This window comes from Schistocerca nitens, chromosome 9 (assembly GCF_023898315.1).
Source record: "Schistocerca nitens isolate TAMUIC-IGC-003100 chromosome 9, iqSchNite1.1, whole genome shotgun sequence".
Lineage (NCBI taxonomy): Eukaryota > Metazoa > Arthropoda > Insecta > Orthoptera > Acrididae > Schistocerca > Schistocerca nitens.
The window spans coordinates 187,914,947-187,927,346 of record NC_064622.1 but is presented as its reverse complement, the minus strand read 5'-3'; the positions used below and the strand labels follow the sequence as shown (position 1 = coordinate 187,927,346).

Below are 12,400 nucleotides of genomic sequence, written 5' to 3'. Positions count from 1 at the left end.
ACTTAAATGTGAATTGCAGAGTAATCACGTAGATGTAGATCTAAACCTAAGTAACCTAAGGACATCACACACATCCATGCATGAGGCAGGATTCGAATCTGCGACCGTTGCAGCCGCGTGGTTCCCGACTGAAGCGCCTAGAACCGCTCGTCCACAACGGCCGACACCCAACAACAAAACGGGAGTTCAGAAAGTGTCTGATTTGTAAGAGATTTTACCGTAGGATTCTCTGTTTCATAAGAAGGAAGAAAACTTCCTGGCAGATTAAAACTGTGTGTCAAACCGAGACTCGAACTCGGGACCTTTGCCTTACGAGGGCAAGTGCTCTACCAACTGAGCTAGCCAAGCACGACTCACGCCCCATCCTCACAGCTTTACTTCTGCCAGTACCTCGTCTCCTACCTTCCAAACTTTACAGAAGCTGTTCTGCGAACCCTGTAGAACTAGCACTCGTGAAAGAAAGGATATTGCGGAGACATGGCTTAGCCACAGCCTGGGGGATGTTTCCAGAATGAGATTTTCACTCTGCAGCGGAGTGTGCGCTGATATGAAACTTCTTCCTGACAGATTAAAACTGCGTGCCGGACCGAGACTCGAACTCGGGACCTTTGCCTTTCTCGGGCAAGTGCTCTACCAACTGAGCTACCCAAGTGCGACTCACGCCCCGTCCTCACAGCTTTACTTCTGTCAGTACCTCGTCTCCTACCTTCCAAACTTTACAGAAGCTTAAGAAGGAAGGAGTCCTAGGGTTTCAACAGCCCGTCGACGACGAATTTGTCACAGATAGATTACAAGCTCAGATTGGGGAGGACTAGAGGAGTAAGGCGTCCGTGCCATTTGGAAGGAGCCATTCCAGCATTTCCCTTATGTGTTGTGGGGAAATGACGGAAAACTTGTATCTAGTTGGCCTTTCGGAGATCTGAACTACCGTTCCCGTCCACCTCGGTAACTGCACGGTCAGCGCACCGGATTGCTAACCGAAGGAGCGCGGGTTCGATTCCCAGTGGGTTCGGAGATTTTCTCCGCATGGGGACTGGGTGTTGTGTTGTCCTTACGTTCCTATCGTCATAATTGACATTCCACTGCTGAGATGAACGTATGGACGCGTCCCAATAAATAAATTAAAAACTTAATTTCCTCCAGAACACGAGTTCAGTGTGTTAACACTGCGCTCTATCGCCCGATTTCTCAAACACAATTTCAATTGACACCAATAAGAAAAATTTCAGCTCGCGCTTAGTACCTGTAAGAAAGTTGATGGGCAGATCAGGAAGCCTTCTACTCTATCGGTTTGGTTCAAATGGCTCTGAGCACTATGGGATTTAATTTCTGAGTTCATCAGTCCCCTAAAACTTAGAACTACTTAAACCTGACCAACCTAAGGACATCACACTCATCCATGCCCGAGGCAGGATTCGAACCTACGACCGAAGCGGTTGCGCGGTTCCAGATTGAAGCGCCTAGAACCGCTCGGCCACATCGACCGGCTAACAGGTAGGGATGAACCTTCATTCACTGCCTGCAGCAGTTCCTGTCGGCCTTGGAAGCGATTTTGATTCTTAAGCCGTGAAACGCTCCTCTGATCCCTCTCAATCAGGATCATTTTTCGACCATAATTCTGACTTCGTGTTTCGTAGCCACGTGTCTTATACCACTGTTTGCAGACACGTTCAAGAGCCTGCCGCGAAACATCAACAATTCCAGCAACTTCACACTCTGTGTAGTCAGTGATACCCCCCAACAAGATTGCCCCCTTTTTGCCACTCTGTCACGTCCTTACATTTCCCTATATTTATATGTAGTGTCCACTTGAAACATAAATATTTCGCTGTTCGCTATTGATTGATGCTCACGTAGCAGCAGTGCAAGCTTGGTTGAGCACGGGACTCTGTGAAGGCTTAACGATTCATTAGCGTGTGCGCACTGGGGTGACTAATTTTTTGTCCGTTGAGATTACCGGTCCTATTGTATCATTTAAGCACACTCAACTTATTTACAAATTGCGTAACAAATAACGAGAGAACAAAGGTTCCTTTCGCTTCAAGGTTGGGTGCGTTTCTCCAGCATGAAGGACCTCTGCACTTTATAGCCGTCAGGTGGACGTCATCTAAACCGAATATTCCCCAGAAGATGGAACTGCAGAAATAATCGTCTTTCTTGGCCATCTAGATCTCTACCCTGATCTTATCCCTCTGGAGTTTTGCTGGCGAGGATGGTTTAGAGGCGAAGTCTTAAGAAGGAAAAATAAATTAATGCCAAGAGAAGAATTGATGGTCCAGAATTTCAAGTTTTGCCCTCAAGAACGTCTTCAGTAGAGATACAACCGATGTTATCAATTCGAAATTGCATAGTACTCTGAGGCGGAAATAATAATATCAGGTTTGAATATCTACATTTACATCATACACTGCAAGCCACCTAATAGTGTATGGCGGAGGGTACTTTCGGTACCACTATCTGATCCCTCCAACCCTGTTCCACTCGTGAATAGTGACTGGGAGGAATGATTGTCGGTAAGCCTCTGTATTGGCTCTAATTTCTCGAATGTTCTCCTCGTGGTCAATAAGCGAGATGTATGTGGGTGGAAGTAATATGTTGTCTGACTCCTCCTGATAAGTGCTGTCTCGAAATTTCAACAGTAAATTTCTCCGTGATGCACAACGTCTCTCCTGTAACGTCTGCCAGTGGAGTTTGTTTAGCATCTCCGTTACGCTCTCTCCCCAGCTAAACGATCCCGTGACGAAACGCGCCGCTCTTCGTTGAATCTTCTCTATCTCCTCTATCAGTCTTATCTGATAGGGATCCCAGATAGATGAACAATACTCAAGAATCGGGCGAACGAGCCCCTTATAAGCCACTTCTTTCGTGGATGAGTTACATTTCCTTAAGATTCTTCCGATGAATCTGAGTCTTGTATCTGTTTTTCCCACTATCTGTTTTGTATGGTCATTCCTCTTGAGGTCGCTCTGGATAGTTACGCCTAGATATTTTACGATAGACGCTGTCTCTACCTGTTTGTCATCTATACTGTAGCTGTACAGTAGTGGATTTCTTTTCCTATGTATGCGCAATATGTTACATTTACTTACGTTCAGGGACAACTGCCAGAGTTTGCACCATTTGTCAATTCTCTGCAGGTCATTCTGCAAATTCTTACTATCTCCTGGCGTTGCTACTTTGGTATAAGCAACTGCACCATCTGCGAATAACCTTACAGAGCATCCGACGCTTTCTACTAATCCATTTATATACATATTGTGAAGAGCAACAGTCATATCACACTCCCCTATGGTACTACGGATATTACCTTTACATCTGTCGCTTTCGTTCCGTTAAGAGCGACGTGCTGAGTTCTGTCTGCAAGAAAGTCTTGAATACAATCGCAGTCTGCTCCGCTATTCCGTAAGCTCGTATTTTTGTCATGAAACGGCAATGCGGGACGGTGTCAAATGCCTTACTGAAATCAAGGAACACGGCATCAACCTGAGCGCCGATGTCCACTGTGCTGTGGATCTCATGGAGGAACAGAGCGAGCTGTGTTTCGCAGGATGTCTGTTTGCGGAATCCATGCTGATTTTTATATAGGAGTTGTTCATTTTCCAAGAACATCATAATTCTTAAGCATGAAACATGTTCCACAATTCTACAACAGATTGACGTCAACAATATAGGTCTATAATTGTGTTGATCTGTCTTACGGCCTTTCTTAAAAACTGGAATGACTTGCGCTTTTTTCCAGTCGTTAACTACCTTTAGTTGCTGAACCGATCTACGATAAATAGCTGCTAGAAGAGGAGCAAGTTCTTTCGCATAATCGTTATAGAATCTTATAGGTATCTCATCTGGTCCTGAAGCCTTTCGACTACTGAGCGATTGTAGCTGCTTTTGAATTCCGCTATCGGTTATCTCAGTACCTGCCATTTCGATGTTCGTACGACGATTGAAAGAAGGGGAAGTGTTACGATCTTCCGCGATGAAACAACTTCGGAAGTCCGAATTCAGTATTTCGGCATTCTCTCTGTTATCTTCCGTTTCGGTGCCGGTGTGGTCGCTGAGAGAATGAATAGATGGTTTTGACCTACTTACTGATTTTACAGACGATCAAAATCTCTTAGGGTTTTTACTCAGGTCGCTTGACAACGTCTTACTTTCGAAATCATTGAACGCTTCCCTCATTGCTCTCCTTATGCTCATTTTCGCTTCGTTCAGCTTTTGTTTGTCAGCTAGGATCTGAGATGAAGTACTCTTTGTTTACGTAGCGCTTTTCCAACACGGCTATTAAGCCATGGTGGATCTTTCCCATCCCTTTAAACCCTACTCGTAATATACTTGTCAATGACATACTGAAAGATGCCTTTGATTTTTTTCCATTTTCTCTGCACATCTTCGTCCTCATCACCGAATATTTGATGCTGACTGCTGAAATCTTCTGAAATTTGTTGGGTTGGGCTGTTTGGGGAGGAGACCAAACAGCAGGGTCGTCGGTCTCATTGGATTAGGGAAGGCGGGGTAAGGAAGTCGGCCGTGCCCTTTCAAAGGAACCATCCCGGCACTTGCATGGAGCGATTTGGGGAAATTATGGAAAACCTAAATCAGGATGGCCGGACGCGGGATTGAACTGTCGTCCTCCCGAATGCGAGTCCAGTGTGCTAACCACAGCGCCACCTCGCTCGGTCTGAAATTTATATCCTGTCACACTTGGTGAGCGAATATATCTTCCTACCTTTCTTAACTTTCTTTGTAGGACCCGTCGTCATAGATGTTGCACAGCCTTATAATCACTGATACCTTCCTCTACGTTAACTGATTCGATAAGTTCACGTCTGTTTGTTGCCAGGAGGTCTCAGACGCTACCCTCACGAGTTGGTTCTCTAACTACCCGCTCAAGGTTATTTTCGGACAAGATATTCAGAACAATGCCACACGATTGTCTGTCTCTGGCACCAGTTTTGATGGTGTAACACTCCCAATCTGTACCTGGCAAGTTGAAGTCATCCTCTATTACAAAGTCATGATCAGGAAAATTACTAATGATATTTTGCAAGCTCTGTTTGAAGCGCTCTACAACTACATATCCTGACCCAGGTGGCCTATAAAAGCATCCGATCACCATTTTTGACCGTTCTATGATACTCAGTTTCACCCAGATTAATTCACATTCGGAATCCGTGATAACCTCGCTAGCTTTCATCGAATTTTTTACTGCGATAAACAAGACGCCACCATTGGCGACTAACCTGTCCTTACGGTAAACATTCCAGTCTGAAGTTAGGATTTCGTTGTCATTGACGTCTGGCTTCAACCAGCATTCTGTTCCCAATACTGTCTGTGCGTTATAACCTTCAATAGGCGATACTGATTCGGGGACCTTTCCTTGAATGCTCCTGCAGTTTTCTAAAATCATATTAATCTTTATCTCTGATCTGAGAGGACCAAGATTCTCAGAGGTCACTGTGCTTGATTCAGCAGTCAAATCGTGTTTGCTCCGAAGGGAGGGGTCCTGTAACCTAAAATAGCCCCATGTGCACGCCACACGTACTCCGCTACCCTAGTAGCCTCTTCCTGCGTGTAGTGCAAGCATGACCTAATAAGGGGAACTCAACAATTCTGCACCCGATATTGGAGGTCGAGAAGTTCGCATCCGATACCGTCGAAGAGCCTTCTGAGCCTCTGGTTTAGACCTTCCACTTTGCTCCAAACCAGAGGATCGCGGTCAACCATGGGTACGATGCTACAAATAAACAGCTTAGCCTGCACCCCGCGTACGTTGCTAGCTCCCTTCACCAAATCAGCCAGCCGCCGAAAGTAGCCGAGGATGGCCTCAGAACCCAAGCGGCAGGCGGCAGGCGTCATTCGCGCCGACATGTGCCACAACATGCAGCCGGTTGCACCCAGTGCGCTCGATAGCCGCCGGCAGGGCCTCCTCCACATCACGGATGAGACCTCCCGGCAAACACACCAAATGCACCCTCCCTGAGGGGTTCCATGACCCACCTAACATTGGAGTGCAAAACGACTAGGATACCCACCCTTTGTACTTGTCCCGACTGGGCAGGAAAATCGGCCGCTGACCCAACAGGAGAGACATCGTTTTGTCTTTTGTAAACACTTTCTATGACTATATTTCAACAGCCGTACCTACGTAACCAATAAAAATTGGACACGTGTTATATGGAATTCTTTATTAAAATTATTCCACACTACCACCTCCTAATAAATGTAAGCCCGCATCTCGTGGTCATGCGGTAGCGTTCTCGCTTCCCACGCCCGGGTTACTGGGTTCGATTCCCGGCGGGGTCAGGGATTTTTTCTGCCTCGTGATGGCTGGGTGTTGTGTGATGTCCTTAGGTTAGTTAGGTTTAAGTAGTTCTAAGTTCTAGGGGACTGATGACCATAGATGTTAAGTCCCATAGTGCTCAGAGCCATTTGAACCATTTGAACCAATAAATGTAATTTACCTCCCGAAACAATCTGTATATATACTTTCCGAGAGTTATTGGTTACTTTGTGAGCTACTCTATCTCATCGAAAGTATCTAGACAATTGCTCATGGACATTAACATAGTGAATGTACGCCTTTCGGTGATCAGGCTTGCTGTAGTGGTAACACCACTTCCCATCAGATCACCGAAGTCAAGCGCTGTCGGTCTTTGCTGGCATGGATGGGTGATCATTTTGGTCTGCCGAAGGCTGTTGGCACACGGGGTGCCTTCAGCCCTTGTGAGACCAATTGAGGAGATACTTAACTGTGAAGTAGCAGCTCCAGTCACGAAAACTGACAACGGTCGGAAGAGCGGTATGCTGACCACATAGCCCTCCGTACCCGCAACCCGCGACGTCTCTCGGCTGAGGATGACACAGCCGTCGGTCAGTACCGATGGACCTTTCGAAGCCTGTTCTGACGAAGTTCCGTTTAGTTTGTGTACACATTTCGCCTTATGACGGCTTGAACTCTGGACACTTACAGTGAGGTGTCTGAATGTCTTTGGAGGAATGGCATTCCGTCCTTACTCAAGAGAAAAATCCAGAGAAGATAATGACGGTGTTAGACGATGAGATCTAGAGCAGGGCTTAACAACTGGCCGGTTTTGAGCGCGAGTACTCGCGTCTGCTCAGGCAAGTGCTCGCGAGCAGCTGCAAGGTCGCTGAGTAGGGAGGGAGGGGAGGGAGGGGAAATGCGCGCGCACGTTTGAATAGGGCCGCAGCGTGCCTATTGAATTCGCGCCGACTGTGTAACGTTTAAAGTACTACGATCAGCTCTTAAGTCACTTCGCTGGTTAAGAATCATGTGAAGTCGCCGTTGTGTAACCCCGACCATGTTTTCGCAGTTCAAACCCCATTGGGAGGAATTGTATCTGTTTACTGAAAAAGATGGTGTTGCAAAATGTTTAGTATGTCACAAAACGCTGAATTCTTTTACGAAATTTAATTTGCAGCGACATTATATGTCGTACCACGCGAAAGACTACGGACGTGGAAAATGTGATTGACCAGATCGTGCACAGGAAGTTATTAAACTTAAAAGGAAGCTATCCGAAGAAGATCTGGACGACGAAGAAAAATCAGCTGAGGCAGCTCTGAGTGGGTTACAAAATTGCTTTGCTTTTAGCAAAATCCCTGCGCCCCTTAACTGATGGCGATTTAATAAAAGAATGTTTGGTAGTTGCAGCGGAACATTTGTTTCCATCTCAAGTTGAACAGTTTCGGATTGTGCCATTATCAAACATGACCATTATGCGTCGCATACAGGACATGGCAGACGACGTCCAGAGCCAGCTTGCAAATATCTGTAAAGATTTTATGGCGTATTCTCTAGCTCTGGACGGAAGTGTTGATATCACTGGAACAGCGCAGCTTGCCATATTTATTAGAGGTGCTAATAGAGATCTTCAGGTGAAGGAGGAGCTCCTCGATGTAGTAGCCATGAAGAACACTACAACCGGAGGTGATATTTTAAGTAGTGTTGAAGAAAGTGTTGAAAATATAGGATTGTCGTGGAATTCTTTAGTTTCAATGTCTACAGATGGTAGAGGCATACACTAAGCTAATAAAATTATGTGGCACCTGTACATTCTCCTTTATTTGTTTCATTTGTCGCAGTAATAATTCGTGAGTGATATTCCTGCAGGTGGCCGCGGATTTACATTGACTGGCGGCAGCTGTTGTTTGCCCCACGTGACTCTCCCCACTCTCCGCTCTGGTCCGGTAGTGGGGGTAGCGTGCTCGCGCTGCTCCGTGCTCGCGCCTTGCTGCTCACAGCTTGCTCCGCGAGCACGTATGTTGTGAAGCCCTGATCTAGAGGAAACTCAACGTTCTGATTCTAACCCAAAGATGTTTCTTAGGTTCAGGTTGAGACTCTACGCAGGCTAATTCAGTTCATAAATTTTACTATCCACAAACCATTGCTGCTTTAGGACATGGTGCATTGAAATATTGATACAAACGACCATCGTCTCCTTTCTGTTTCTCTACTGTAGGTGAGCCGTGACGCCATTGAGTTAGTAGACTGTTCTGTCTGGTGCCACTGGCTCAAGGGTAGTATCGATTATCCCTTTTGCGGTACCATTGCCAATACCTATGAGGAAGAGTTGGTATCTGTGGGTTATGTCCTTAGAAGGTCTTGGTTACCGATATATATACGGGGTTCGGTGGCCCGAGAGAAGGAGGCACGACGTTTGGGGATTGGTGGTAGCGTCGCGACAACAGGTGGTGACGAGGTCCGAGCGGCTGAAGCCACGAACTGCGCAAGGAGGGCCGGCGCAGAGCGAACATACCGGAGTACTTCAGCAGGCCGACATCCCGTCGGTGGGTCGACAACATTTGTGTCGGACGACCGCTCGTGGCCTGGTTGCCCTCTTCTACCTGGCTTTCGTCGGCACAACTCAGTAACCGCTGTGAGGAACCGTGGATCCATGGAACTGCTTCCTGATAAAGCGGAGTAGCATTCTGTAATCCTCGTGGTGATTTGTGTCATTGTCTACCTGCTCTCATATTATTTTCTGGTTTGTACCCGTTCCTCAGAATTTTACTCGGTCGGCTCTTTGGTCGTAAATATAGGCCGTAGTATTGTACTAAGACAATAGTTGTCGTTTAAAAATTTGTCTCGCTATTATATTGCCTTTCCTTTCTGGTTCTTACCCATCCTTAATGGTCTAATGAATCGGTTCCTGGTCGTAAATACAGCCGGAACAATTGTTGCCGTTAAACAAAATAGGAGCATTGTGGTTAGATTTAGATGTTAACCGGTTCAATCCTTTGATTGTAATTGTATTTCTCAGTCATTAGTTATAATCTGAACAACCTGTTGTACTAAGGTGTGCGTTGCTGTGTTTGAGAGACCGGGTCTTTACTGATGTATTTTAGCTGGAGCTTGTGATTCCGCCGAGTGAGTTCTCTTGTAATAAGTGTTCAGGAGAAATGTTTTAAGACGTTCCTTCAGAGTGGTCTTAATAACTCAGAATCAGTTTAACTTTGAAAAAACACACATAAAAAAATTTTTCATCACACCGTTCCCAGAACTGCTGAAGATAGACGTTGACTGTAGATACTGTACCACAGACACAGTTCCTTTGACTATTCATAGATGTCATTAAAACCGCCCAAAGATGTAAACAATCATGCATGAGCAGCGCGTATTAGACAAAGGGGCTCCGACAGCTGATTAGTTTCAGTAATTCCACCAGGAAGGAGGTACACGGCTCGCGTTGTCTGTAGGTCAACCATGTCGAGACGGTCAATACCGCGGTTCGATCGCGTCTGCGTTGTTTCTTTGTGCCAGGAGGGCTCTTAAAAAGGAAAGTGTCCAGGCGTCTCAGAGTGAACCAAAGCGATGTTGTTCGGACATGGAGGAGATACAAACAGACAGGAACTGTCGATGACATGCCTCACTCAGGCCGCCCAAAGGCTACTACTGCAGTGGACGACCGCTACCTACGGATTATGGCTCGGAGGAACCCTGACAGCAACGCCACCATGTCGAATAATGCTTTTCGTGCAGCCACATGACGTCGTGGTTCGACTCAGACTGTGCGCAATAGGCTGCGTGATCCGGAACTTCACTCCCAACGTCCATGGCGAGGTCCATCTATGCAAACATGACACCATGCAGCACGGTGCAGATGGGCCCAACAATATGCCAAATGGACTGCTCAGGATTGACATCACGTTCTCTCCACCGATGAGTGTCGCATATGCCTTCAACCAGACAACCGTCGGAGAAGTGTTTGGAGGCAACCCGGTCAGGCTGAACGCCTTAGACACACCGTCCAGCGAGTGCAGCAAGGTGGAGGTTTCCTGCTGTTTTGGGCTGGCATTATGTGGGGCCGACATACGCCGCCGGTGGTCATGGAAAGCGCCGTAACGGCTGCACGATACGTGAATGCCATCCTCCGACCGATAGTGCAACCATATGGGCAGCATATTGGCGAGGCATTCGACTTCATGGACGACAATTCGCGCCCCCCATCGTGCGCATCTTGTGAATAACTTCCTTCAGAATAATGACATCTCTCGACTAGAATGGCCAGCATGTTCTCCAGACATGAACCCTATCGAACATGCCTTGGGTAGATTGAAAATGGCTGTTTATGGGCGACATGACTCACAAACCACTCTGAGGGATCTACGCTGAATCGTCTTTGAAGAGTAGGACAATCTGGACCGACAGTGCCTTGATGAATTTGTGGATAGAACGCCACGACGAATATAGGCATACAACAATGCAAGAGGACGTGCTACTAGGTATTAGAGGTACCGGTGTGTACAGCAATCTGTAACACCATTCTGAAGGTCTCGCTGTATGGTGGTACAACATGCAATGTGTGATTTTCATGAACAATAAAAAGGGCGGAAATGATACATATGTTGATCTTTATTCCAATTTTATGTACAGGTTCCGAAACTTTTGGAATCGAGGTGCTGCAAAACTTTGATGTGTGTATTAACAGCCAATTGTCACCAGGGCTGTAGGCAAAATAAGACTGTCGAAAAGGACGGGTTAGGATCCAGTCCCACCTTGATTGCCGATTGAAATTAAGAGGTTGGTTGTTTTGAAGTAAGCCTTATCATTTTCTTATTGTTTTCGAATCTGTTTAACATTTAAGCACAGGTGGGCATTGTAACCCCGAACCTTTCGACATACAGCTTTCAAATTAAAAGTTACGTCATCTGTTTTGAGTAATTGAATCACTCTTGTCATCAGTGGTGCTTATATGTAATAGTTGTCATGTGTTGCAGAAGGGTATTTAATAAGACAGACTGTGTCCAGCGCGGTAGTAATCACCGCTGTTTCACCCGATAACGGGCGGGCTGAAGGTCCGGCATCTTGTAATCATTGTCGCCTTGTTGGCTGTGTGATTTCTTTTGCAAACGTTTATTCATCTTAAGATTTCAGGTCAACAGAATTTTGTAGACTTGTTCATTTTGTAAAAAAAAATTGTGGTTTATATTGTTAAATAAACAGGATGTGTGAAAAGAAAGTTATATTGGTGGTTCCTCCCTTCCACGGTTTCCTTAAAGCCAGGAAGTATCCACGTGTCCATGGTAGCAGAGCGTGGTTTTCAACCCGTTAGCGTGTGTGTGTGTGTGGGGGGGGGGGGGGGGGGGGGGGGCTGTCACGAGTTTCATTTCAGTCTGCTTCAGTTTAAAATTTTGTACTGAATTCTAACATTGTCTAATTATTCTCTTTTGTCCACAGCCGCACCGTGGATCCACGTCAGTGTCCTGGTATTTCGTACCTAAAATGGGATCAGCTCCTGTATGAACTGAGCATTAGGCAAGAAAATGTTCACGATACGGTGGGGGGAGGGGGGGGGGGACTGGCGGCCAGGCTACGGGCAGCGTTGTCAACACCGCTCTCGGTTTCTGTCAGCACGATTCGCGAGGTGAGCCAAAATTTACAGCCTATCAAAAAATGAAAAAAATAAAAAAATGGTTCAAATGGCTCTGAGTACTATGGGATTTAACATCTGAGGTCATCAGTCCCCTAGAACTTAGAACTACTTGAACCTAACTAACCTAAGGACATCACACACATCCATGCCCGAGGCAGGATTCGAACCCGCGACCGTAGCGGTCGCGCGGTTCCAGACTGAAGCGCCTGGAACCACTCGGCCACACCGGCCGGCACAGACTATCAAGGCAGGATCAAATCATTTACAAAAAAATCTCTCCTTTATCCAAAAAACCGTAAGGCAGGTGAAGCACATTCATGCACATTTAGTTCTCCTGGCAATAGAGTAAAATATCTTAAATTTCTAGAACCGAACCCTGATCAGTTAGCACGTGTCATTCTGTTAAATTACCTTTTGTTTGATTTTCAAATCCAAACTGCAGCTTTAGAATTAGAAAGTGGGGCTGATACATTTAAAATAGAATGTGTTTCTCACAATCCAACAGCCGA

The 12,400-nt window shown here is 46.2% G+C and overlaps 1 non-coding gene across 1 annotated transcript; it reads right to left on the bottom strand.

Annotated features, from left to right (window-relative positions):
- Positions 1-273: 273 nt before the first annotated feature.
- Positions 274-348, bottom strand: Trnat-cgu (transfer RNA threonine (anticodon CGU)). Its single transcript has one exon. It is a non-coding gene; the product is annotated as a tRNA-Thr (tRNA).
- Between the last annotated feature and the right edge of the window lie 12,052 nt (positions 349-12,400).